The sequence below is a fragment of the Mesoplodon bidens genome (assembly GCF_964165515.1).
Source record: "Mesoplodon bidens genome assembly, chromosome: 1".
NCBI lineage: Eukaryota > Metazoa > Chordata > Mammalia > Artiodactyla > Ziphiidae > Mesoplodon > Mesoplodon bidens.
In genome coordinates this window covers 177,415,004-177,442,567 of record NC_138176.1, presented here as the reverse complement: position 1 = coordinate 177,442,567, position 27,564 = coordinate 177,415,004, and the positions used below count along the sequence as shown (strand labels likewise).

At 34.7% G+C, this 27,564-nt stretch overlaps 1 pseudogene across 1 annotated transcript in view; it reads left to right on the top strand.

The window, feature by feature from the left end:
* The first annotated feature begins 267 nt into the window (after nt 1-267).
* LOC308629389 (microtubule-associated protein 9-like) overlaps nt 268-27,564 on the top strand; it is a 32,116-nt pseudogene continuing 4,819 nt past the window's right edge. The window contains exons 1-12 of the transcript XR_014017854.1: nt 268-409; nt 1,159-1,243; nt 2,496-2,812; nt 9,097-9,330; nt 16,588-16,681; nt 18,388-18,623; nt 20,409-20,479; nt 21,496-21,664; nt 22,528-22,608; nt 24,104-24,266; nt 24,388-24,528; nt 24,707-24,839. The product of XR_014017854.1 is annotated as a microtubule-associated protein 9-like (transcript). The remainder of the gene's footprint in view (nt 410-1,158; nt 1,244-2,495; nt 2,813-9,096; nt 9,331-16,587; nt 16,682-18,387; nt 18,624-20,408; nt 20,480-21,495; nt 21,665-22,527; nt 22,609-24,103; nt 24,267-24,387; nt 24,529-24,706; nt 24,840-27,564) is intronic.

The window sequence follows — 27,564 nt, the reverse complement described above, 5'->3', positions numbered from 1 at the left end:
GATAATAAAATAGTTGTAGAAATATTTTTGGATAACTATAGTTTGAATTATATTTTTCTGAAAACAAGTTTGTTAGTAGAATTTGCTTTTTCTTTACAAGAGCTCTGTTTATTACTCTGCTACTTAACAGGAAGATATAGCTCAATGTTCATATGATGCTTTTCTGGTTTTAGTTTGGCTTTGGGGGCAGGGAGGGAGTACTAAGTGTAGTAATGGAAATTCTCAAGCATGCAAAAAAGTTTGGTTTTTTATATATTTCAGCCACCACCAGAGGTTGAATTATCCCTATCGTTTGTTAGCCATTTTATAAAATTAGAAAATTAAAATAAGCACTATGTCTGATGAAGTTTTTAACACAACTTTGGCATATACAAAGAGCCCAAAAGTCACCAAAAGAACTACTTTCCAGGTAAAGTATTTTTATTTTGAATGATTTTACCAGGTAAACACTGTATTAGGAATATTGGACTTGAAAATGCTTCTATTCAATACAACAGTCCTATGTAAAGCTGGAGTAAATCTATGTTTCTTTTGAAATTTTGCAGATGATTGTATTTGGGCTCCAGTATTACCAACTCTTCTGTGTGGCTTTAAGACTACCAAACTAAACTCAATGCTAGGTTCTTACTATATTAAAAAGTTAAATTAGCTTTTAAAAATTGAATAGCAGCTTCTAATTGCCATTTTCGTATAAAAATTGTTTTTTTTTTCCCCTGGTGTAGCATTATAACATTTAGGCTTTCTCTGTCCAGTCACTACAATTTTGAACTCAGCCTCTAAATTTGCAGTATTGATTACATCTCTTAACAGCAATATGCTGAAAAAAAAAAGATCATAATGAATACCAGTTTCTTCCATAATGCCAAATTATAATGAACCCTGTCTAAATTGAGTCCTTCAATTAATTTGCTTGGTGTTGTCTGTCTTCTTTAATTTAACCCAAAGCTCCACGAGGAAAGGAATTGTCTGTGATGTTCTGCATTGAGTCTTAGGGGTTAGGTGCATGGCATAAGGTAAGCTTTCAGTGAATATCTGTTAAATGAATGAAACTTAAGTTTTAAGGCAGTTATTAATCAAGCATTATTTGTTTAAAGAATGAATTCAATATATGAGACCTCCACATTTGGGTAGAAATTGATTTTAATTATCTCATTTCAGGATGAACTAATAAAAGCAATTACAGCTCGCTCAGCCAGACAAAGAAGTTCTGAATACTCAGATGACTTTGACAGTGATGAGATTGGTATGTGAGAACATGGGAAAGTAAACCACTTTCCTTCTTTTTGCTTCTTTAGTTGGGTTTAGCCCAACTCTGCAAAACAATCACTATGTTAAAATAATACCTATGAATTCACAGGTTTTAGATCTCCAACTTTTCTTTTTTTTGCTTTGTTTTTTTTGTGGTACGTGGGCCTCTCACTGTTGTGGCCTCTCTCATTGTGGAGCACAGGCTCAGCGATCATAGCTCACGGACCCAGCTGCTCCGCGACATGTGGGATCTTCCCAGACTGGGGCACGCATCCGTGTCCTCTGCATCAGCAGGCCGGCTTTCAACCACTGTGCCACCAGGGAAGCCCTCCAACTTTTTAATGAGTAAAATGCCACTCTTAATTTTAAAGAAGTTGTATGATAGTCCTTGTTTTTTTTCTAAATGTGTGTTAGTGGTAAACCACATTGGAGATAACAAGTTCATCTTTAAGGTCAACCCTATGAGGTAATAACTAGGGCCCATAGAACTAAACTTTGTGCACGTTAGGATCACTTTTATAATGCTTTTTTATAAATCAAAGGTTTTTTGGCTGTGAAAGGGAATCAGTTTAAAAAACCCCGTATATCAGTACTGTATGGTTAATTTGGTTTCTTTTGATTATGTAAAATATTAATATTTTACATTTCAGGATAAACATACAAAATTATAAACTTGAAATTCAGTGTTTTATACTTTCAGTGAATAACTCTCAATGCTCTCTGTAAAAGTAATCAGAACAATAGTTAAATCATTGCTTTATGGTTCAGTTAGCATTCTTTATTATTCTTCTCATAGTAAAATCTAATATTGTGGCATGGATGGAATTGCAGTTCCAAAATTTTTATGAAAAAACATTATTAGCCAATTCTTCCATTTACAAATATTGTTGATTTTATGAAGTTTTTGAAAAAATATAGAAAAGCTTTAGAGTCCAAAATCTAATTTAAATGTCCATGGCTGATTATTACTTTGAAGAACTTTTGAAGGACTTTTCTCAGAGCAAGCACAGTGCTTGGCTTGACAAACTATTCATACTCGATAAGTAAGTTTTGAATAAATTAATGAAACTGAAATTTTTATTTTACAAATGCCAATAAAACCCGCCAAAGTTAGCTGTTTTGTAGGGCTGCAAATCTATTCACAGTTGTAAATTCATTTCCAGTCTTTAAGGTAATCTTTTTGATTGATGTAATCTTCAAAACTTTAAAATATACTATTGAAAATATTTTTGTCTTCTATTTTTCAGTTTCCTTAGGTGATTTTTCTGACACCTCAGTAGATGAAAATTCAGTTAAGAAAATGATTAATGATTTTCATATATCAGATGATGAAGAAAAGAATTCTCCAAAACTGTCTTTTTTGAAAATCAGAAATCAGTCAATGATGTGAGGAAAGATGAGCCAGTCGTCTCTATCAAAAATGATGAGATGGCACCTCATGGTTGTAAAAGCATGATTGTAAATCCCTTATCTTAATCTCAAAATAAACAACAAGAAACTGAAAAAGAGAAAATTAAAATGGCAACGAAACCTAAAATTCTTCCAATCAAAAGTGCATCTTCAGGTAATTTGTTAGGTTACTGTAATTGCATTTCTTTAAAATTTATTTTAAGATAATCAGTCACAAAATACTTTTATGTGGTAGCTAAGAGATTCTTTAAAATTTTTATTTATTTATTTATTATTTATATTTGGCTGTGTTGGGTCTTCGTTGCCACTCACTGGCTTTCTCTAGTTGTGGAGAGCGGGGGTTACTCTTCATTGCAGTGCACGGGCTTCTCATTGTGGTGGCTTCTCTTGTTGTGGAGCGTGCGGGCTTCAGTAGTTGTGCTGCATGGGTTCAGTAGCTGTGGCTCATGCGTTCTAGAGCACAGGCTCAGTAGTTGTGGTGCATGTGCTTAGTTGCTCCGTGGCATGTGGGATCTTCCCAGACCAGGGATCAAACCCGTGTCCCCCACATTGGCAGGCGGATTCTTAACCACTGCATATGGTGGCTACTAGATATTTAAGAAAAAAAAAATCAGACTTAACTTTTCCATATTACAGATATAAATAAAAATAATAGAACCATAGAGAAAAAACATAATTCTGACGTCCAGTTGTACATTCAGTATTGTATCTCTGCTAGTGCCTGATAGCTGGCCAAAGTACCTTCAGTCATCCACAGCTGTGGCTCCAAAGCTCCTGGGTCCAGCCTTGCTTAGGCCTGTGAGCTCCAATTTTGTTTTTAGCAGTGGAACTACAATGGAATCCTTTCTAATCCATCTCACACTCCACACATCAGGGTTATAGCAGCATTGGAGCTAGTCCTTAAAAATATCATTTCCATACAGCCATTTGCCAGAATATTTGTTTGGCATTTGTATATTTGAAGGGGGTAGTGGGGGGAGGTGTTGTTGCTGTCATTGTTTAAGCCTCCAGACTTTCCTTAAGAAAAAAGAATCTCCATTTGGCTTCTCTGTTCCCCAGGAAAATCCACTAAAACTCAATTTTCTGTGGAGATATTCCTGGTGTGATTACAGTAGTTTCTCCACAGTTCTACTGAGCTCTGTGCATAGTGCAGCAGAGATGGAGTGAAGCAGGCACCAACTGCTATGACATCCCCTGGGCTGTCATGCAGAAACAAGGGCATAGAAGTTTAAGGATTTGGAGTCTTCCAGTCTTTTTCTGTTCTATAGAAAAAAAATAGTAGTTGATGCTAACCTTCACAAAAACCTCTTTCCTTCATATCATCATTAAATATGGTACTGGTAAGTATTTCATACTTTATGTAATAGCACTGGTAACCTTAGGCAAAGCTATATTTCAGACACTCCTTTTTCCACCCCCACAATTCCATCCACTTTCAAATGAGGAGAAGATATGAGCAAGCAGGGATACTAGGGGAAAAGCTACTGCAAGTTAATTATGTGTGACCTCAGCCGTAGGGTAAGCCTTACTGTCTTCATGAGGAGGGGGAGGAAACCTGCTCTCCTTTCCTACAGAATTGTTTTAAGAATCTACTGAAGTATGTCTCAAACTATAAACTTCTACAAAAGTGTAAGCACAAGGCCTAATGAAACAGAATTAACTTGCTAAAATGTACCTTCCCAGTGTACTGAGTAAAATCAAAAATGGATAGAAGGGAAATGTAATCAAACAGTGAATAATCCATTACATCACCATTTCCCAAAGTATGTTCCACAGTTTGTTCATTGGTATTGAGGGGAAAACACAGTTATAGGAATTTTAAACCAATTTCTTTATGAACTTCTTGGAACTGTTAATAAAGACATATGCACGGGGAATCTTCAAGAAAGAGTATGCAGTGTTTCCTAGTCTTAGTTGAGTTTAGAAACTTATTTTTATGGATTATGTTTATTCTATTTGTCCTGATTCTAAAAAGCTTTTCATTAGGTTAATAAGAAAATGTGAACATATTATAGAAGCTAAAAATTAGTCTGATATAGATAGAAGTATATAATTAGAACTTTATGGTAGATAATCAGCAATAATCCACCCATTTAATACCTTTTTGAAAACCTGTGACAGGGCTTCCCTGGTGGCGCAGTGGTTGAGAGTCCGCCTGCCGATGCAGGGGACATGGGTTCATGCCCCAGTTTGGGAAGATCCCGCATGCCGCGGAGCGGCTGGGCCCGTGAGCCATGGCCGCTGAGCCTGTGTGTCCGGAGCCTGTGCTCTGCAACGGAAGAGGCCAAAACAGTGAGAGGCCTGTGTACAGCAAAAAAAAAAAAAAAAACAAAAAAAAAACAAAAAAACAAAAACCTGTGACAAATTAAAATGAATGGAGATATACTGTATTTTGACCACAAGATAGCTCAGGATTCTAAATGTGCAATACTGTGTTTTTAAACAATCATTAACCATTTGCAATTCAGTATATGTAGGATAAAAAAAATTTACCAAAACAAGTAATCATTTACACTTGATTGTAAAATAAAACATTTTGATAATGTATAGATGTATTTTTTTTCTGAAAACTTGATGATGCTTCTGGAAGTGGAATTTTGGTATAAAATATATTAAAATAATTATTCCTAGGTTATTCAAGTTGAAGAAAAATGTTGAGGTTGCTGGTTAGTGCCTGGCATGTAGAATTCATTAAGTATTTGAATGTATAAATGAATAAATGAATAATTCATTCTTTAAAGAAGGAAAGTGGTTAATGAACTTGGCTTTATCCTTCTCTAAATTTTTAGACTTTTTTTTCTTATAGAGTTTAGAACTTAATATTTTTAATGTGGTGAGATATTGCTGAGTATCACTTAATCCTTTATAAAAATATTAGAACCTGAAGTTTCCTTTGTTCTTGCTTGTCTGCTGTAACTAGTACAATAATCAAACTCTTTCACTTTTATCAGGTAATGGTCACATTGGTAGTGATTGTAGAAAGTAATTTTTACAGGTTATGCTGTTTTTATTTTAACTTTAAAGCAGGAGAACCTTGACTCCATTAGCATTGGAGTCTGGGTGCTCCTGCTTTAATCCCACAAACTAGAGTTTATGACTATGGGCACATGACCTCTTTGTTCCTCATTTTATTTACCTGTAAAATGGAGACAATAGTTGAACCACCACTAGGGGTTTGAGGCAATTAAATTGAGTTCATGTATTTGAAGTGCTTAGAGCAATCTTGGCATAAATTAAGTACTCTATAAATGCTTTTACTATTCATTTTATTATTCAGCATTTGTTCATAAGCAGATCATTTTATTTATCCCACATATTTATTGTGGGTATGATATGTTTCACTGTTACAAGCACTGTGATAGTAGTTATCACTGCGGCATTACAAAGACCTAGTACCAATCCTCCAATACTGTCTTAGTCCGTTCGGTCTGCTGTAACTGAATACCACAGACTGGGTGGATTATAACCAACAGAAACCTGTTTCTTACAGTTCTAGAGGCTGGAAGTCTGAAATCACAGGGCTCACATGGTTGGCTAGGGCCCTCTTCCGGGTTGCAGGGCTTCTCATTATATCTTTATGTGGTGGAAAGGGCAAAGGAACTTTGTAGAGCATTGTGTTAAGGGAATTAATCCCATTCATGAAGATTCTACCCTCATGACTTAATCACCTCCCAAAGGCCTCACCTCCTAACACGTCACTTTTGGGGTTAAGATTTCAACATAAGAATTGGGTGGGGACACAAACATTCAGACCATAGCAAAGACTTTACAATTTGGTGGGAAGGTGTATAAAAGGTATAGTAAGAAGACAGGAAATTGGGCATCTAAATTACCTGAGGGCATTAGGGAAGGCTTCCTAGAGGAGCTGGTGTTAATAGATATAACAGACAAATAATAGTACCTGTAGTCAGGACTCTCAGATGCAAATGACCCAATTCAAACATCAGTGGAAACAGTCTATCCCTGTGTTGAGCATGGAGGTCAGAAGTCCTTGCTTTAGGTGTGATTAATTGTAGAGAATCGGTATTTCTATATCATCAGGATTCTTTTTACTTTTGTCCTCCCTCCCTGACCCTCTCATTATTTCCTCCTGCACTGTCACTGCCCCATTTACTCCATCCCCTGGTCCATTTTTCTGTCATTTGGTTTCTTTGTCTCAGACAGCCCTTCACTTGGCAGCAGAGAATGCCACTAGTGGTCTCTAAATCACATCCTTCCAGCTCCATGGCCTTAAAGGCATATCCACCAACTCCAAGTAGAAAAATCCTTACCTCCTGACTGCCTGCTGTGGTCAGGGGAAATGAAGTTTCTGTGATAAGCTTCACAGGAAGGAGGGGGCTGCATCACGTGCCCATCATTCTCACTGAGGTATGGAGGAGATATTTATTAACCCACCAGAATCACATGGATAGAAAGGAGAGGATACCCAAAAAGAAAGCAGGAGTGGTGGACAAACCAGAACAGGAAATGTCTATATAATCATTGATATTCATTGAGCACTTCCCATGTGTCAGACACTGTGTTGTGTGCTTTGTATGTATTATCTTATTCAAGTCCCATGAGCACTTTAGCAAATCTTAGCTAATTCTACCTAGAGGAAAACTGGGGTGTGTGACAGTTATCTGATTCATGTAAGTTTACAATGCTAATAAGTGTCAGACCAAGATTCAAATATGAAATATCAGAAATAGGCAACCCATACAGAGAGTGTGTAGAATGGTGGTTATGAGGGGCTGGAGGGAGAGAGAAATGGGAGTTGCTAGTCAACAGATGTAAAGTTTCAGTTATGCAAGATGAATAAGTTCTAGAGCTCTGCCTTATGGCATTGTGCCTTTAGTTAATAATACTGTAATGTGCACTTGAAAATTTGTTAAAAGGGTGGATCTCCTATTAAGTGTTCTTACCACAATAAAAAAAAATGACTCAAAACCAGGCCTTATACAATATTCTGCTTAAACTGAGGTTCCAAAGACAGGCAAACATTTGTCAGGAGGAGAAACAGGAAGTGGACATCCTAGACAGAGGGAAAGCTTGGGTGGCAAGCTCTGGTGTCAGGAGGGATGAGGCACAGCTGCAGAAGGACAGTGAGCCCAGCATTTCAGGACAGATTAATAAGTGGGTGTGTTAGTGATAAGGCAGCACAGGTAGCCAGGGACAAAACCATGAAACATTTTATATTGTTCAGAGGCAATGAGCTTTTTATTCTGTAAGACTGGCTGATGGGGAGCCATTGAAAAATTTTGTGGAGAGGAGTGATGTGACCTGATTTGTGTTTTATAAGTATCACTGAGGCAGTAATCTAGGCAAGAGTAGATGAGGAACTGAGAGTGGGGATGTAGAATGTGGGGTAATTGAGAGAGAAATTTAGCAAGTAGAATGGATAGGGTATTGTGACTCTTTGGATTTTGTGGGAGGAATCTAGGATGACTCTTGGATTTTGGATTGGACATTTGACCAGAGTTTAGGACATACATAAAATTGGTAATGAAACATTTATAGCAGTTCCAATTACGTATGTTTGTAGAATCTTCTAGCAGGATTTATAACTCCACTTATAGATAAAAAGGATAAAGGTATTCATTAGTTCAGTTTTGAAGTTTCATCAGAAAAATACATTGGTAGAGCAATGGAGAGATGGATATGTATAACAGGTAAAATTTAGGGAAAAGTTCATGTAAAATGTTTCTTATCATGTTTTGAGGGCTGGAAGTATACCAGCATTAGACTGTTGTTTTAACTTAGCAGTAATGAAATAGTAACTGAGATATTTTAATAACTGCTGGAGAGGTTTTATGGACTCAGAGAACAGCAGCTCACAAGTTATCCAGTTGTCTGTTCCTCCTTCCAGGGACATTTAGCTCTTCTACTCCCTGTACTGACATCATCTTTATACTTGTAACAGCACTTACCTTTGTCTTATAATTTTATTTGTTTAGAATCGTCTCCTTTCCCAACCTCTAAAATCCTTGGACAGGGCCATTGCCAGTGTCTTGATTCTGAGGTCCATTAATGTGAGTGATGTGTGTGGGGCCTGGCAGCAGATACTCAATAAAGGTTTGATGGATGAACTGCCTCATTTTATAAAGGCTGAAACTCAGGCAGTTTGCTTTTGTTTGTTAATTTTTTTTTTTAATACTATGAGAGTTGATGAGTTAACTACTCACAAAAGTGAAGTATATTAGTTACTTCCAGGATGACAGCCATTAAAAAAATTTATTTGGTTATGAACTATCGCCTCCTTGTACTTTCTGGAGTTCTGTGTAGAGAAGGGTGTGGGCTTCTTCTACACTCTCCAGGATAGAAAACCAAGGTCCTTGGGCACAGGAGGGAAGTGTGGTGGCACCTGCAGTGTAGGAGAAGCCATGGCCATTTAAAAAATGTATTTTTTTAGTGTATTAAATTGTATTTAATGTATTAAAACATTGTATTTTTCTGCAGAAAATAACAGCAGCCTTGAAGCAGACAACCACTTCACCTCGGCTTTCACCTCGGCCAGGGAGCATGTTGAAAAAGCACAGCCACAGGGAGGAGAAAGACAGGCTAGGAGAAGACAAAGACACTGCCCTCCATGAAGAATTAGAGGCACATTCTGCGCCATCGTTCCTCCCAAGGCTGAATGGCAGACAACCAGAAACTGAGGAAAATGTATTCTCTGAAAACCTTGACCCTGAGGTTTGCACTACTGCTAAACTGTGTTTCTAATTCAGGTTTTTGCATCTGATTATGAGAGAAAGAATATTTGTGTGTGTGCGTGCATGTGTGTGTGTTTTACATGATTTCTTCAGCAATTGATAAGGAAATAATTTTAACTTTTTAAAAATATGTTTTATTGAATCTATAACTCAATTGCAAGATATAGCAAAAATACAGCATTATTTTATGTACTGCTAAGAAAGAAGAAAACTGCTAAACTGTAACATACGATGCATCCAATTTCAGACAAAGTAAAATGTGAAAAAAACTGTTGCCTTTTTGAATCTATGCAACACTTTAATTGCAAGAGTTTTTATTTACATATCTTTGAAATGTATAATTTATGGCCAGCGTCATTTTATTCATTTGGTTTTAATCACTCAACAAATGTATATTGAGTGTTCATGGCACAGTCCTATATTTTTGGGGATATACCAGAAAGGATGTAGATATGATCCTTCAGGACTTCATCAGGAGTTTACTGTGTATTGTTTTTAGGGAAGAACACTTGGCCGCCTGTCTTTACATTTCACTATGGTTAGAGAAGTTCCACCTCACATTTCAGAAGGGATAAGTATGGGAAGAACATTCATCCTCCACCATCTGCTTGAGCAGATCAGAGAAAAGGGACTAAACAGTACTGGCTAAGCTTCTTTCTTCTTCTCCTAACTCCTCTGTGCTACTGATGTGAGAAAAGATCTGCTCCCTGGGAGGTGGTACAAAAGCAGACAGAGGAAGTCCTTTGTATCACAACAAAACAGATGAATCTCTCCAATTCAGGTCAGAAGTATGAGCACAGTAGGCTCTGATTCCACTCATTCTGTAGGTTAGCTTTACCAGAAAAGCTGGCAATTTGATATAAATCTGCCTGACTTCAATGTGCTATGTCCTAATTTGTTCTGAAAATCAGGTGAAGAGGGGGTGTTATCAAAACCAAACAATTATTTTATGTTTAATAAATTCATCTGGCCAAGTGGATATTGTGTTAGTTCACTGTAGTTGCTGTAACAAATTGCCACAAACTAGATGACTTAAAACAACAGAAGTTCTCTCAGTTCTGGAGGTCAGAAGTCCAATATCAGGGTGTGGACAGGGCCATGTTCCCTCTGAAGGCTCTAGGGAAGAATCCTTCTTTGCTTCTTCCAGCTTCTGGTGGTTGTCAGAAATCTTTGGTGGTCCTTTGCTTGTAGCTGCATCACTCCAGTCCTTGCCTCCATCAACCCATGGTCTTCTTCCCTGGGTCTCTGTGTCTCCCCTCACTTTTCTCTAAAAAAAGACACCAGTCATTTGATTTAGGGTCCTCCCTACTCCAGTAGGTTCTCATCTTAACTAATTCCATCAGCAAACACCTTATTTTCAAATAAGATCATGTTCGAAGATTTGGGATAGACATGAATTTTGAGGGAACACTATTCAAACTGGTAGTGATACCTAACTTTAATTGCTCTTTGTGCTGTATTCTATATTCCTTGATTAAAAAAAAAGTATTCCTAATGTTTTTAAAGTAACATTATATTATGACAGAAAATTTAATTGAAAAATATCTACCCATAATCCCACCACCTAATAACAACTATATTCATTATTCTTACTCCCCTTTTGGGCTGTTTTCCTATACTTGTTTTTATATTTGTCATCTTAACATTCACAATGTTTTGTATCATGCTTTTTTGTTTAACCTCTTAACATTAGGTCATGAAGTGTTTCCATGTTGCTGGGTGATCTTGAGACTATGTTCACCTTAATGACTATAACATAGCCCATATTGTAGAGATATTATCTTTGTTGGGTATATTAGATACTTCTGTTTTTAATAGTCTAAATTTTACTTATTCCTCATTATAAAATTTTCCTGACCATGCTCTGAATCTTCTTTAAGCCCACATTTTCAGGGATTTCCCATTTATTTTTTGTCCAACCCTTCTCTCTCCTATGTCTATAATCTTTGGCTCTGGAAGAGTCTATTTTCATCCACATTCAACTATGCTGAAGCCTCTTTAACTTTGTATAAGCTTTCACATGACACTGTACCTCTCTCCCTATTGCCTTACATTCCTGCAAATGTCACAGCTGGGTATCGAAAGGGTGACATTTTCTTTCTTGCTACAACCTCACTTCCCACCTTTCCTTTATGTGTGCGTGTGTGTGTGTGTGTGTGTGTGTGTGTGTGTATGATTATATAAATCTATGTTTATATGTTAAATTAACTCATTATTCCTGGGATAAAATCTAGTCAATCATTGTAGACCATTTCTGTGTGGGATTTGATTTTTTAATATTTTGTTAAGATTTCTACATCAATATTTATGGAGGTTGTCTATAATTTTTTCCTCATAATGTTATCAGGTGTGCGTAGCATATGAGTTGGGGAGTGTCTCTTCCTCCTTTATTTTCTAAAAGTTTGTTTGGTATGAAACCAAAAGTTTAGTGTCATTTTCCCCTTAATTGAGAGAATTCACCAGCGAAATTATCTGGGCCTAGAATTTTCTTTGTGGAGAGGTCTTTGACACTAAGTTTGATTTTTTATTTTTTTTTGGCAAATATTTGGTATCCAGATTTTCTCGTCAGTTTGGTAATTTATGTCTATTTAGAAATTTGTCCACTTTATCTGAGATGTTGAATTTATAAAGTTGTTTGTGATATTCCCATATCCTTTTGATGACAGTAAAATTATCATGACATTCCATCTTTCATTTCTAATATGTAGTTTATGTTTTCTGTCTTTCTTGTTAAATTTTGATAGGCATTGCTCAGTTTTGTTAAAACTTTCCTAAGAACCAGTGTTGGCTTTGTTAGCTTCCTCTGTTGTTTGTTTCCAATTTCATTGATTTTCACTCTTTATTATTTCTTTCTTGTATTTTCTTTGGATTTAATTTGCTTACCTTTAAGTTAGAAAATGTGTCCATTCATTTTAAGCTTTTCATCCTTTCTGTCAAAACCTTTGAAAACTATAAATTTTCCTCTAATGCACTGATTAGCAGCACTCAATTTTTTTGATGCCATTTATTTTCATTATCATTCCTTTAAATATATTTTCTAATTTCCTTGTGATCTCTTTTTTGACCAAATGGTTATTTTATGGTGAATGATTTTATTTCCACATATTTAGATCTTCTCTAGATATATTCTTGCATAAATTTATAATTTTATTTTATTATGATCAAAGAATATATCTTATATGAATTCACATTTTTTAAAGTTGTTGAGATTTTTTTTATGGCCCAGACTAAGTGTGTCTTGTGAAAGTTTCATTTGTGTTAACAAAGAATGTGTGTTCTGCAGGTGTTAGATATAACGTTTTGTAATTTCAGTTTGGTCAAGATGGTTGGTAGTGTCATTCAGATCTTTTCCATTCTTATTGAATTTTTGTCTAGTTGATTTACCATGTACTAAATAGAGTGTGTTAAAATCTCCAGTTATGTTTGTGAATTTCTCTGTACTTCCTTTTTTTTCTGTCAGCATTCCATGACTCTGTAATTAGACACATACACATTCATCATTATTAGTTCTTGACCCTATTTAGCATTATGAAATTTTTGTATCTCTGGTAATGCTTCATATCTTGCAGTTTGTTTTGCCTGATACTTCAACATTTCAGTATTTGCATGGTATAACTTTTTCCATCATTTTCTTTCAAACAATTTTTTTTTATTTTTCTTTAAATGACTCTTGTAATAGCAGTTTGGTATTACTTTTTTATCAAGTCTGACAATCTGCTTTTTAATTGCAATCTACTTATGAATTCATTATTCCTTTTATGAGTGTTTAGTCCATATACATTTTTAAAATAAATTTATTTATTTTATTTTTGGCTGCATTGTGTCTTCATTGCTGTGAATGGGCTTTCTCTAGTTATGGCAAGCGGTGGGCTACCCTTTGTTGTGTTGTGCGGGCTTCTCATTGTGGTGGCTTCTCTTGTTGTGGAGCATGGGCTCTATGTACCCAGGCTTCAGTAATTGTGGCTCTCAGGCTCAGCAGTTGCGGCTCACGGGTTCTAGAGTGCAGGCTCAGTAGTTGTGGCCCATGGGCTTAGTGGCTCCACGGCATGTGGGATCTTCCCACACCAGGACTTGAACCCGTGTCTCCTGCATTGGCAGGTGGATTCTTAACCAATCCTCCACCAGGTAAATCCAGTCCATATACATTTAATGTAAGTACACTTAGGGCCAATTTGTTGCTGTTTGTGTTCTATTTATTTTATCTATTTTTAAAAAATTAAAGTTGTTGTTCCTCTATAACTTCTTTCTTGACTTTTTATTCAGAGTTAATCACATAGGTTTTAGTTTTCCATTAGTTTTCTCTGTTGCCTTTTGACTATACCTATTCACATTATATTTTTAGTAGTTGTCTTATGGATTAAAAGATGCATCTATAAATGATCAGAGTACAGTTGACACTGTATTGTTTCACATTTAAAATAGAAACCTTATCACAGTATAGTTCCATATACTCCCTCATCCATCATGCTGTTGATGTCATGTATATTACACCTACATATGATATAATTTCCACAACACACAGTTATAACTTTTCTTTAAAGAGCTTTTTAAACTTTTTGTCTTAGACTTTTAAAGAACTAAAAGAAGAAAAGAATAAACATTTATAGTTTTCTTAGATATATATACCATTTCTAGGGATCTTCATTTCTTCCTATAGATCCAGATTACCTTCTAGTGTTATTTCCCTTCAATCTTAAGAACTAATTTTTGCATTTCTTGGTTTACCAGTGATGGATTCTCTCGTCTTTGCTTATCTAAAACATATTCACTTTATCTCATTTTTGAAGGATGGCTTAGTTGAATATACACTTCTTGGCCGACAGTTTCCTTCTCCTATCCTCAGCTCTTTATAGGTTTCCATTGTTCCTGGCCTCTATTATTTCTGTTAGGAAATCAGCAAAAATTTATTTTGCTATCCTCATTATACAATGTTTTGTTTTTTTCTGGCAGCTTTCAGAATTATTTTCAAGATTTAATCTTTTTTCTTAGAATTACAGCAATTTGACTATGAAGTACCTAGGTGTGGTTTTCTTTATATTTATTCTGCTTGGGTTTTGTTGAGATTTCAGGATTTGTAAACTGATAATTTCCATGCAGATGGGGAGTTAATTTTTTTTCTCTGATTTATTTTCCTTCCTCTTGTTTGTAATTACATGCACACTGAAATTTTTGATATGTCTTACTGATCTCTAAATTTCTTTCATGCTTATTTAATCTTTTTTTCCTTTGTTTTTTTAGATTGAATAAGTTGTATTGTTCTGTCTTCAAGTTCACTGCCTTTTTCTACCATTCCTGATCTGCTGTTCAGTCTATCAGTGATTTTTTTTTTAAATTTCAGTAGTGTTCAACTCTAGAATTTCCATTGGTATTTTTTGTATTTTCTGTATCTAATAATAAGATACCCCATCTATTCAGCCACTATGTATATATTTCCTCCTAAGTGCTTGAAAATATTTATAATCCCTACTTTAAAGTTCTTGTTTGCTAATTGCAACATCTGGGTCATCTCTGGCTTGGTTACTATAGAGTGGTTTTGTTGTTTTTGTTTTCATGAGTATGTGTCACCGTTTTTTTTAACATTACTTATTAACTTTTTGATTGACTACTGAACATTATGAATTATATGTTGTAGAGATTCTGGATTCTGTTATGTTCCTCTGAACATGTGTTCTAGCACACAGATATTATGGCTAGACAAATTCCCAGCTCTGTCTCCCTTGCCATTGACATTGACTGAAATCTCTGCTTAGTTTTTTCACTTTCTAGCTACTGTGATTTTACAGGACCCTCTGAGGTCTTTCCCATGCCATGCATAGATGAGCCAAGTGTTTGAGGTGGATTTATATGCAGATATTGGGATTCATGCCTTCTGCAGCTGTTCTCCAAATTTATTGGCTGATCTTCTAGTCCTAAACTCGATCTTCTGACCCCTCAAGCCAGTCTAGTAATGCTGCAGCCTTCTACTAAGCTGCACATTTGGGGGAATTTCCTCAGGAAAATGGTGACTAACTTGAAAATCTCCTTGGGTAAATCTTCTCCTCTCAGGGTAGACTCCAGTGTTTGAGCCCATCTGCCATCTGCCCAGATGGTTTCTCTCTATTGCTTTTGACATATAATTTTCTTTGTAAATATTATGGGAAAGAAAATTAAAATTTATTATCTATGCAACAAAATCAAACTTCTTACATTATAATATCACCTTTAGAATAGAGTATTATTCTAAAAAGAGATGTTTAATTTATGCACACAAATATAATTACTTCATTTCAAGTATAATAATTATTTTAATTCAGATATAGGAATTTTGAGGAAAACTAAAGTTTATGAAATCTATGTAGTTTTTATTTTATTTTATTTTATTTTGCGTTATGCGGGCCTCTCACTGTTGTGGCCTCTCCCATTGTGGAGCACAGGGTCCGGACGTGCAGACTCAGTGGCCATGGCTCACGGGCCCAGCCACTCTGCGGCATGTGGGATCTTCCTGGACTGGGGCATGAACCCGTGTACCCTGCATCGGCAGGCGGACTCTCAACCACTGCATCACCAGGGAAGCCCCTATGTAGTTTTTTTATCTGAAATATTTGGAAGTAACTGTCTACTTGGTTTTATAAATTACTTGGTCAACAAGTAATATTTGTTTGAAACTAGGTTTTTACCTACTATTTCCTTTATACTTTCTAATAAAGTATATACTTAGAGAAAGAGATGTCAAATATTTACCTTAAATATTTCTGAGATTTGATTTTAGAGCAGCAGGAGTTTTGAAAATATAGAGGTTTCAGTTAAAGAATTGGAATAGCTCTTAGTGACCTCTTTTATTATTATTATTATTTTTATTATTATATATCTTTTTGCGGTATGGGGGATTCTCACTGTTGTTGCCTTTCCCATTGTGGAGCACAGACTCTGGACGCACAGGCTCAGCAGCCATGGCTCACGGGCCCAGCCACTCTGCGGCATGTGGGATCCTTCCAGACCGGGGCATGAACCCATGTCCCCTGCATTGGCAGGCAGACTCTCAACCACTGCGCCACCAGGGAAACCCTGACCTATTTTAATGATCAAGATATAAAGGCTTGAAAGTTAAGCATATTATAACCTCCTTTGACTTACTTTTGGTGTTTAGCAGAAAACTAATAATGCAGATTTCAGAGTTATGAAGTAGTTTTAATAATCCTATTGCCTCCCACAACTCTTGAGAATTAAACTTACTAGTAAACACATTTTCTTTAAATAGGATGCATGGTTAACATGTCTATCATCATCATCCCTTAAAGAAAGTCTCAGAAATTCCTTTTCACTAGTATCTGGGGAAAAAGCCTCCATTACAGGTGATTATATCAAATTATTTTACCTTATTTTATTTATGAACTCTGTGTTGCTTAGAATGCTATTTGTAAAAGAAATAATACTTTACACAGTTATAGGGAAAATATATGTTTGTGTTTGCCTGAGTTTTAATCCCCAAAATACAATTTATTAACCATGTGATTGTAGATGCAGAACTTGATCTCTCAATGTCTCAATCCCCCAAGTTATAATAAGACCAATCTCATAAGGCTATTGTGAAAATTAAGTGATACTATGCATTTTAGCCACTAACTCAATTCCTGGCACAAGTACAGTATTCACTAAATGTGAACTATTATTATGTAGATGTTGCTGCAATAGTCAACATAATGGTTAGGTGAATTTTTAGAGTGAGATTAAGCTGGATTTGAATCTAGGTACAACTACATGAGACAGTAACTAACCTTTCTGGCCCTGTATGTTGCTCTTTAAAATGGGATTAATAAGAGTAGGGTGGTTGTGAGAATTAAATTAGTTTTAATCCATGTAACTCATGTAGAACAGAACCATCATTAGCACATAGTAAGTGTGAGGTATGAGTAGTTAACATTGTTTCTTTCCTTAGTCTTATGACATATAACTTAATGAGAGCTAAAGGCATAGCTGTTTTTAAGACTGGGATGTATAACTTACATTTATTAAGTGCTTACTATGTAGTATAATTTTTGTCATATTACAGATGAGAAAAACTGAAGTGCAAAGATATTGGGAAACATATCCAAGGTCAGTGATGGAGCCATAATTTGAATCTTTGGCTCCAGAGTCCTTGTTCTTTTCACTGATTACTTTGATTAGCAGCTCTAAAAAATCCATTAATGATACTTTGAATCATGAGTAGTCTCCAAATATGAATGTATAACTGGAATTATAAAGTGATATTATATCTAGCTTACCTCAAAATGAGTTCCCCAGAAATGGCTGTAATGAAAACCTCGTAATTAAGACTTTGATAGTAAAGATACAGGTTGGCCAGTAGGTGGATCTTAGTAGAACTGAAAGTTGGTGATCAACGCAGAAAGCACTGGTTTTCTGTTGAACATTCTAAAGTGTGGTAGAATCAGAATAATAGAAGCAATTCTGTAAAAGCAAAACTGAATCCTCCATGCCAGAGTTTAAGCCTGTCCCTTGAGCACTGAAAGGGTAAGTACTAGGCCTTCCCTTCCTGCCCTTTTGGTATCAGAGGCAACACTGCATCTTAGTGGGAGTAAAACTCTAAAGGATGGCTTTATTCTCTGTGTGGTGGCCTCTTCTAGAACTGCATTGATTCTTGGTTCTCTCTACATCTGTACAGTATTATAAGTGTATTGCTAGTAACTGTAGTATCTTAGAAATCTGTGCCTCTTGCTCCAGCTAAGAAACACAGGCTTTTGAATAGAATAGATATTGCCATTTCACTTACTTGGTTTATACACCAACAAAGGCTTGTGGCATGTCTATGGTTTAGGGTTGTTTTTCCATTTTCTAAGGTGTGTCAAATGCTTTAGTAGATTTAGTAGTCATTTTTTTCTTTTGTAGCTCACTTGGGAAAAAAAAGTTTATTCTAGTTGAATATGATAGTTTTCTCTATTTATTATTTTGCAAGAAATAGATTATAGACAGTTTTAATTTAGCAGAAAGCAAATGATTCTGTTATACACCTTATTAATTCAGAAGGGAGATTTAGTTCTGTTACTTTGTCACAAAATAGATCAGAATGAAGAATGCACTGAAAACCATAATTCCTTGAAATCAATTAAAAATGAAGAGAACTCATTTTTGATAGACTCTGTTACTACACTTGAGAAACCCAAGGAAAGTCAAGTGACTACTGGTGACCTTGAAGAAGAAAAGGAGAAAGCTGAACTGATTATGAATAATGACTTAACGTTTGATGATCCACCACTATTTCAACTTCAGAGTATCTTATGCACTGAGTCTGTAAAGGTATTTATATAAAATTGTACCTTTTATACTACAGCTTAAAATTCAAAATAGAACTTTTAAATATTTTATCTTCCATGTTAGGTACATCTGAATTATCTGTGGAAATAATGGTATTATACTGTCAAGTGATTCTTATTCAATAGAATTTTAACTTCAGGGGAGGTTTGCAGTGAAAATAATAAAACCCAACATTTCATTAAAAGTTATCAGAGTATATGATCATAATATACTTTTAAATGTTTCAGAAATACATACCCAGAAGTGGGTAGGTTTCTGTAGGTCTTCACGTTATAAAAATGCAGCTGTCTGGAATAATTTCTAAGGTTTTGAGTTAGTGAAGGATATTCCTTTGGATATCATTTTTGAATATTTTATAAAATTTAATAAAAGTCTTTAAGAAAAGTTTATCAACATCCATACCTATTTAAATGTATGGACAGGATCATTATCAGGAATATTATTATTATTACCTTGAGAAGATTTGTGATATGTAGGATTACTTATCCCTACACTACATTGCACCAGAGTACTATACCGTTAAAATTTATGGGGAGCACTTTAGTCTTTATTTCTCCTAAATTTTCTTTTTTTGTGTGTGTGGTACGCAGGCCTCTCACAGTTGTGGCCTCTCCTGTTGCAGAGCACAGGCTCCGGACGCACAGGCTCAGTGGCCATGGCTCACGGGCCTAGTTGCTCCGTGGCATGTGGCATATTCCCAGACCGGGGCACGAACCTGTGTCTCCTGCATCGGCAGGCATACTCTCAACCACTGCACCACCAGGAAAGCCCTATTTCTCCTAAATTTTCTTTATGCAGTTTCTCCTGCAGTTAATTGGTGACTATGTATACTTATTACTAGGGGAGATAACAGTTAGCTGAGAACTTGTGGTTGAACAAGACTTTTATAATACAGAGTATTAAGTTTTTATTAAATTTTATGGAGAAGGTTCATTAAGCCACATTCCAGGTATATTGTCATTAACCAGTTTCCTTAGGAAAAAGTGCTAATGCCAAGCTAGGGATGTGTTTACACCTGCTCTCACTTTAGTGTTAGCACCCATCTGTCCGTGTAAAGTAGAAAAGTTATTCCTTAAAAGGAAGAAGGGTACTCTGGAATTCATAGACAGCTCTTAGAAATGTTTAACAGAGGTAATTCTAAATTAGAACAGGTGATTTATATATAACAAGTAAGATTATAAAATATTTCTTTTGAATGAATCCTTAGCTTTATTCTTACTCTCTACTGAGTGATCTGAAGTCTGATTAATCATTCAGCTCTAAGGTTACTTTGTTGGATTCTCCCCATGGAATAAAATGCAGACTCCTCACCACTGGAGATCTCATACGATTCTTCCCGGACCTTATACTTCTCAGCTCTCCCTGCCATTCACTGTGCCTCAGCATCTTTCACCTTTTTTGGTTTCTCAAAATTATCATGCTCTCCATAGAACATCATGTGGCCCTTTGTTATTCATTATTTGTCTGAGCTCTGATGTCGAGCCTTCAGGTAGGCCTTCCCTGATCACATTCATTATTGTGGCTCATCAACTCCACTCTGTCCCTGTCACTGGACCCTAGTTTATCTCCTTCATGAGTGACATTAGTTTACGTGTTTTTTGCCAGTCAACCTCCCTAAAATGTAATATCCTTATTTGTACCTGGTGACAGAAATACTTGACACATAGTAAATGCTTTAAAAACATAGATTTACTGGAAGATTGGCCTCTAAGTCTAACTGTGATAGATACAGTGAGTAATCCATCTTTGGCCTTTTCTATTTAATAGAAAATAATTCAAGATAGAAATATGAAGAATAAAAAGTCAACAAATAATAGAGCATCCAATGCATCTAGCAGGTAATACAATTATCATTTTCCCTCAGTTATGGGTTTACATTCCAAGAAAACTAGTTTTAGTTTAACTTCTGTACAGTAAATTTCATTTGGTGTCACGTAATTTTCTTCTTATGAGAACAATGAAGTAGTTACTTCATAGTAAATCCCCCTAGTTGAATATATTCATTTATAAAAAGGAATTGATCAATGATCCTCTATGTTCTACATTGCTCCTGGGATAAGTTTCTTTCTTTTATTTTTCCTGAGACAGTAGATATACAGTGGTAATAAAGCTAAAGTCCAGCATTCACCTTCTATATTAAATGTCTTTGTCCAACACATGAAAAATTGTACTTTAAACTTAGAGGTTCTATGGACTAAGTTGGTTTATTAAAATGATAGGAACTCATAAATGCTATTCAAAACCTTCTGAATCTTTTAAATTATCATTAGTCAAATAGAACAGGGGTCAGCAAACGTTTTCTGTAAATTTGCCAGTTAGTACATATGTCAGGTCTTGTAGGCCATATTGTCTCTCTTGTAACTACTCAGTTCTGCTATTGTAGCAGGGAAGACACTGTTGGTATTATGAAAATAAATGAAAAAGCCAGGGTGCAATAAACTTTATATACCAGAATAGATGGGGGCCAGATTTCCTCACCAACACTGAAATAGAGGTTACTAGTCTAACTTTATATTTAAGATGGTTTATGTAGCAAAATAACATAAGAAACTATTAAAATCTACTTATTAATATTGTCTTTTCCCATGTAACTTGAGTCCATGTTTGTTAAAAATGTTTTAATTACAAAACCTAAAAAGAAAAATTGCATTGAAGCTATATAACTTAAAGTAATAAAATTTAAATTATGTTGAATAGGGGTCTTTGTGTACTAAGAACACATCATTTTCAAAGTAATTATAATTTATTAAATTATAATGTAATTTTCAAATATAGTATTTGCAAAATCTAATGAATCTCTCTTCTACCAAGTGCAATTGTAATAGTTTATCTTTATTCATTTGGATCTTTTCAGATTAGTGACCTCTGAGTTCTTAAAGAAACCTGGTTCTCTAAGGAGAATTCCGTTGACAGTTCCCACGTCTCACTATTTAGGGACTTTGAGAGTCTTGCACCAAAAGCCTTCACAGAAACAGAACACAGAACCTGACGGAGCAGATAACATAAGGGCAGCTGTTTGTCAGGTAAAAAGGAAAATATAATTTTTAAAAAATTAGAAGAATTAATCACTCACATAAGATTTATCAGGAAATAAAATGACCCTGTCAGAGATGATGATTTAATGTTTAATTTATTTCCTTTATAATACCTGAGCAATCCAAAGCTTTTTTTTCTTTTATACTAAATTATCTCCTTCCAGGCTTTGTTTAACTGATCATAGTTGTTTTTAAAGAAAGAGAATATGCCATGGCAATTGATAAAAATACAGCAAAAGCAGAATATAGTTGAGGTACACCTATGTTCTATACCTTTTCTCCTTAAAGTTTACATAGTTATGAACAAAAAGCGTTTTAATTTTTTTTTCCTTCCTGAGACTTTCTGTATTTGAGTTAAACTTACATAGAAGAAAGCTGTCCTAATTTTTATACAATTCCAAAAAAGAAGTCTTTTTTTTTTGTCTTATTTGTTGTACAGAATATCGTACAATTTGGAAAATTGTCCATGTGAATTTCAGAGAAAAATGTTAATGTATATAGTTGTACAGAATATAGTGCACTTTGGAAAATTGTTGTACAGAATATCATACACTTTGGAAAATTGTCCATGTGAATTTCAGAGAAAAATGTTAATATATGTAGTCATTATATTACACATTATATTACACATATATAAATCATATAAACACATGATTTTCTTAATTCTTGCTCATCTTTACATATTAGAATATTATCAGAAAAAGAATGATACTAGTACATATAAAATCTATAAGTTTTATGTTTTGCTTTTTTAAGGTTTTAATCATATATTTCAGAAATAAATAAGAATTCTAATTCATTTGCAAAACTTTGAATATCATATTGCCTTTTTTTCCCCACAAGAGTGGTTAGAAAAGAAAAATGTTTATTTACATGAAATGCACAGAATTAAAAGAATCGAAAGTGAAAACTTAAGGATTCAAAATGAACAGGTATTCTGAATATAGATGTGAAAAATACTCTGGATTTTTAAGTCAGTAAAATAGTCTGAATGTTTAATATTTCTAAATCAACTGTTTTTTAAATGGTGAAATAAATTGTATATAAAATAATTGATTTCTGATTTTATTTCTCTGGTACTTTATACACTTTTAGTTTGATATAAATATAACTGTTTTACATGAAAACATGGATACACAGAGATTTTTATTATTTATATGTGAGCAATAGCTTTGGCACTACTGATTATGAACTTGTTTTTTCTGTGACCACGTACCTATTTCATTATTAAAAATTGACTTTGATATTGCAACTTAGCCAGGAATATCAGGTCATCAGACATTAACCTTCAGTTTTCCCCTTTTCTATCTTGAGTTTTGTATGTATCTTCAAGAGCAGCCTCTACCTGAGTATTTGCCCCATCCTTCCCATTGACTGGAGCTGGGCTCTCATTTCATTCTCTCCTGTACTTCACCCTCAGCCTCTAACTCCTGCCTACAACATGCTCCAGTTCTTTCCCATCTTCTAAAGTAAAATCCCTGAAAAAAACAAAAGAAAAAAAAAAAAAAACCTTCATTGTATTTTTAATACTACCATGGACAGAAACATATTTCTCCAGCGTACAGCACTGTGTGGAGCAGCCCTGCAGAGGACGTGCCTGGACACTGGCACTGCCTTTGTAGCATTATCTGCCACAGCCAGTGCCAGATACCTCATTTGCTCTTCATAAATCAGTGAGGGAGCTCATACTTTTACTTCTAAATTATGTTATCTCTGTAATAAATCTTTATATACTTTAATGCTACGCAATATTATAAGGCAAACAGAATATTATGGGATTAGATTGAAGTAAGTAAAGTAATAACATACTTGCTATATGTTCACCTACATGTTTTCTAATCTGGCATATGTTTTCAACACTTGGGATATGTTTATGCAGTAAGAATTTTACGCTCTGATGTCAGTCAAAACTCAGGGTTAAAGCACAGATCTGTAGTTTACTGTGTGACTTGGTCAATTTACCTCACTCTGACAGGCCAGAAAGGTCAAGTTAAAGTTAAAATATCAGGAAAGTTACAGGCCAGAAAGGTAAAGTACATAACTTTACCTTTCTGGCCTGTAACTTTCCTGATATTTTTCTTTTAGTGCCATATTGCATTATGAGCACTTTGCAGTACCAATTAGCATTTTACAGTTTATTTTCATAGCATTTGTTCAGTATACTTCCAAAAAAAATTCCTTCCCATGCATGGTAGTAGATCAATATCTGATAAATGTTTAAGAAAGGACATTTTAAAATGCAGTGAATAATTCAGATAACATTTTTATCAATTAACTTCTCTAAATCTATTTTAAATAGATTGCTTTGAAACCTAAATTGATGAATATGAAGGGAATTTTAAAAAAATGAATGTATGTATATCTATATCTATCTATATTTGTCTATTTATACATATACATATTACTGTCTATTATTTTCCAAAATAGAAAAGAGCTGCTAAGAGAGAAGAAGGCTTAGCATCATTTGAGGCCTGGAAAGCCATGAAAGAAAAGGAAGCAAAGAAGGTAGCTGCAAAAAAAATGGCTTGAGGAAAAAAACAAGAAGAAAACTGAAGAAGAAAGTGCTGTGAGAAAAAGAGGAGCACTGCAAGTATGCAGTGGTTTTGATTATCTAAATTATTTTTAAAATATTTGAAAGTTAATGATTAACTGTGTTTTTACTATTTTATTATATTCACATTAAATAAGAAAGTAACTCTGAACTTTTTCAGTCTTTTGAAAAATGGAAAGAGAAAAAGATGGAATATCTTAAAGAGAAAAGTAAAAAAGAGAAAGAATATGAAAGAGCTAAGAAACAGAAAGAGGAGGAAACTGTTGCTGAGAAAAGGAAAGATAACTGCTGTTGAAAAATGGTAATCCAAAATAATAAATGTTTTGATAGATCTTAAATTAGTAACACTTTAGGCTTTTCTAAAATTCATTTACTTGAATGTTACTAATGCACTCAGTCTCATTATTGCAAAGACACATTAGGGAATCTTTATTATATATTCTCCTTTAACTTGCTAGTGTTTTGACTATCATACATAGGGATGAAAAAAAGGAAGCTTTTTTCAAGGAAAAGGAAAAAGAGAAAATAAATGAGAAAAGAAAAGAAGAACTGAAAAGAGCTGAGAAAAAAGATAAAGACAAACAAGCTCTTGATGAATATGAAAAATGGTTGGTAGGTGTTATTTGTTAATGCACTGTGTCTTTTAAATGTACTTGTTCTGACTTTTCTGTCCCTAATTCCAGTTCTATTTGTCCCATGACTACTGACCATTTCTACCTGGAAGCTACCTTGTTGAATTCATTCTCTCCTACATATATCATAATTTATTTGATCTACTCATTTCTATTAATGATTCTACTATTCCTTAAAACACTCAGGCTTAAAACTTTAGTTATAATAATGTTCCTTACCTACATCCCGACATTTAGTCACTTACCAGTCATGCCCATTCGTCCTTTGCAATGATTCTTCTACTTAAAATTATAAAAAAGTGTACTGACAAGTGTATTACTGAAGGTATACCAGGTTAATTTAGGTGGAACTTGGTCCTGACACACAGTAAAATTGTATTTAATGAGAAAGTTATTCCATTTTTTATTTTCTTTTGACCTTTCTGATGACCTCAAGGAGAAGGTCTTATTTAAGTGTTTTTTTAATGAAAACAATCAAGTATGAACGTTGGGAGAAATGATATCTAACGGGACTTTATATTCTTTGTTTCAATGTACTTATGTTTATAGTTAGTTTTCAGTGACGGCAAGCAAAATACTGTTTTCTGTTTTAAAATATCAATATAAATATGTATTTTATTCATTTATTTTTGAATAAGTAAATAAGTAATACATTTCAGATGCATAAGTACTTTATGTGAATAGTTAACACATTCACATGTTCAGCAATCAAAAAGTGCAAAATTTCTCCACAGTGCTTAGGGTCCAGTTGGGTTTCTTATCAACTTTTGTGTGTGTGTGTGCTGTACACGGGCCTCTCACTGTTTTGGCCTCTCCCGTTGCGAAGCACAGGCTCCGGACACGCAGGCTCAGTGGCCATGGCTCACGGGCCCAGCCGCTCCGTGGCATGTGGGATCTTCCCAGACCGGGGCACGAACCCGTGTCCCCTGCATCGGCATGTGGACTCTCAACCACTGCGCCACCAGGGAAGCCCTATCAAATTTTTTGAATTCATGTCTATCAGCAAGTTAAAAAAATGTCATCCAGAGTACTTTTTTATTTGCATTTCTCTGGTTAGGATTGAGCTTGAGTATCCTTTCATTTGTGTGAAGATAATTTGTATTTTTTTTTTCCTGTAAAGTGTCAATTCATAAACTGAACTTTTCATTGGTCTTTTTCTTACTGATTTCTAGAAGCTTTTTTAGGTACTAGGGAAATTAGCCTACCATTTCTGATATGAGTTACAATTTTTTTCCCATTGTATTGTTGGTCTCTCAACTTTGCTTATATCATTATTATAGGAAATTTATTTATTTATTATTTATTTTTCACTGTATTGGGTCTTCACTGCGCACAGGCTTTCTCTAGTTGTGGCAAGCAGTGGCTACTCTTCATTGTGATGTGTGGGCTTCTCATAGCAGTGGCTTCTCTTATTGTGAAGCATGGGCTCTAGGGTGCATGGGCTTTAGTAGTTGTGGCACATGGACTAAGTAGCTCTGGCTCACGGGTTCTAGAGAACAGGTTCAATAGTTGTGGCACATGGGTTTAGTTGCTCCACAGCATGTGGGATCTTTCTGGACCAGGGCTCAAACCCGTGTCCTCTGCATTGGCAGGTGGATTCTTAACCACTGTGCCACCAGGGAAGTCTTATATCATTTAATTCCATGAAGAATTTAATTTTATTTTCAGGTTTCAAATCTATCAGTCTTTTTTTATGGCTTCTGATTTTCAGGTGTAGATGAAAGGACTTTCTCCAAAATTTAGAGTCAAAGCTGCCATTTTTCTTCTAATAACTTTATGATTTTAATATTTAACATTTTAACATTTGCTCTACTTAGAATTTATCCTAGTGTATGATGGGAGATATGATTCCATCTTTATTTTTTCCACATACATCTTTCATAAAACAGCACATCTTTTACCCACTGATTTGAGGTACTGTCTTTATTGTATGATACATTAGATCATTCCCATATTTTCAGGTCTGTTTGTTTCTTAACTTTCTGTTCCATTGGTCATTATCACTGTACATATTCTAGTATGACACTGTTTCATCATCAGAACTTTATATATTTTCATATATGTTTGGGTTAATCTCCCTTCATAACTCTTCATTCAAAGTATTTCTGAATATTCTTGGGTTGTTTTTTTTTTCCACATAAATTTTAGAATCAGTAGTAGCTAGAGACACACACAGGACCCAAATCAGGCTATTTAAAGATAGGATAAAAAGATGTAACATTTAGGAATAAACTTAGGAAATACCAATATAAAGAAAACTTCTGAAGGACACAAATGAATACCTGAGAAATTAGAACAAACCTGTCCTTGTATAGAAACAATCTTATAATGATGCTATAAAGATGTCAGTTTTCCCTGAAGTAATTTACAAATTTAATGCAATCCTAATAAAAATACAAACAGAATTTATTGTTGTTTATGTGTTGAGTTTAGTACTGCTATAATGCTAAATCCATGCAGAGAAACAGTAATAAGGCGATCAAAATTGGTTCAGTCGTTTGAATGAGGATAGTAGCATTCTATGATGATTTCCTTAGATTAAACTCTTAAATAATGCTTTGTTCTAAGAAAAATTAAAAATCTTCTTATATTAAGGGGATGTATGCTAATTATGCTAGTATCTTTTAGAGTAGTAACTGAATGTAAATGTTTCAGTTTTCAGTTTTATTTTCACATTGTCCTGAAAATTAGATAGAATTTCCTTA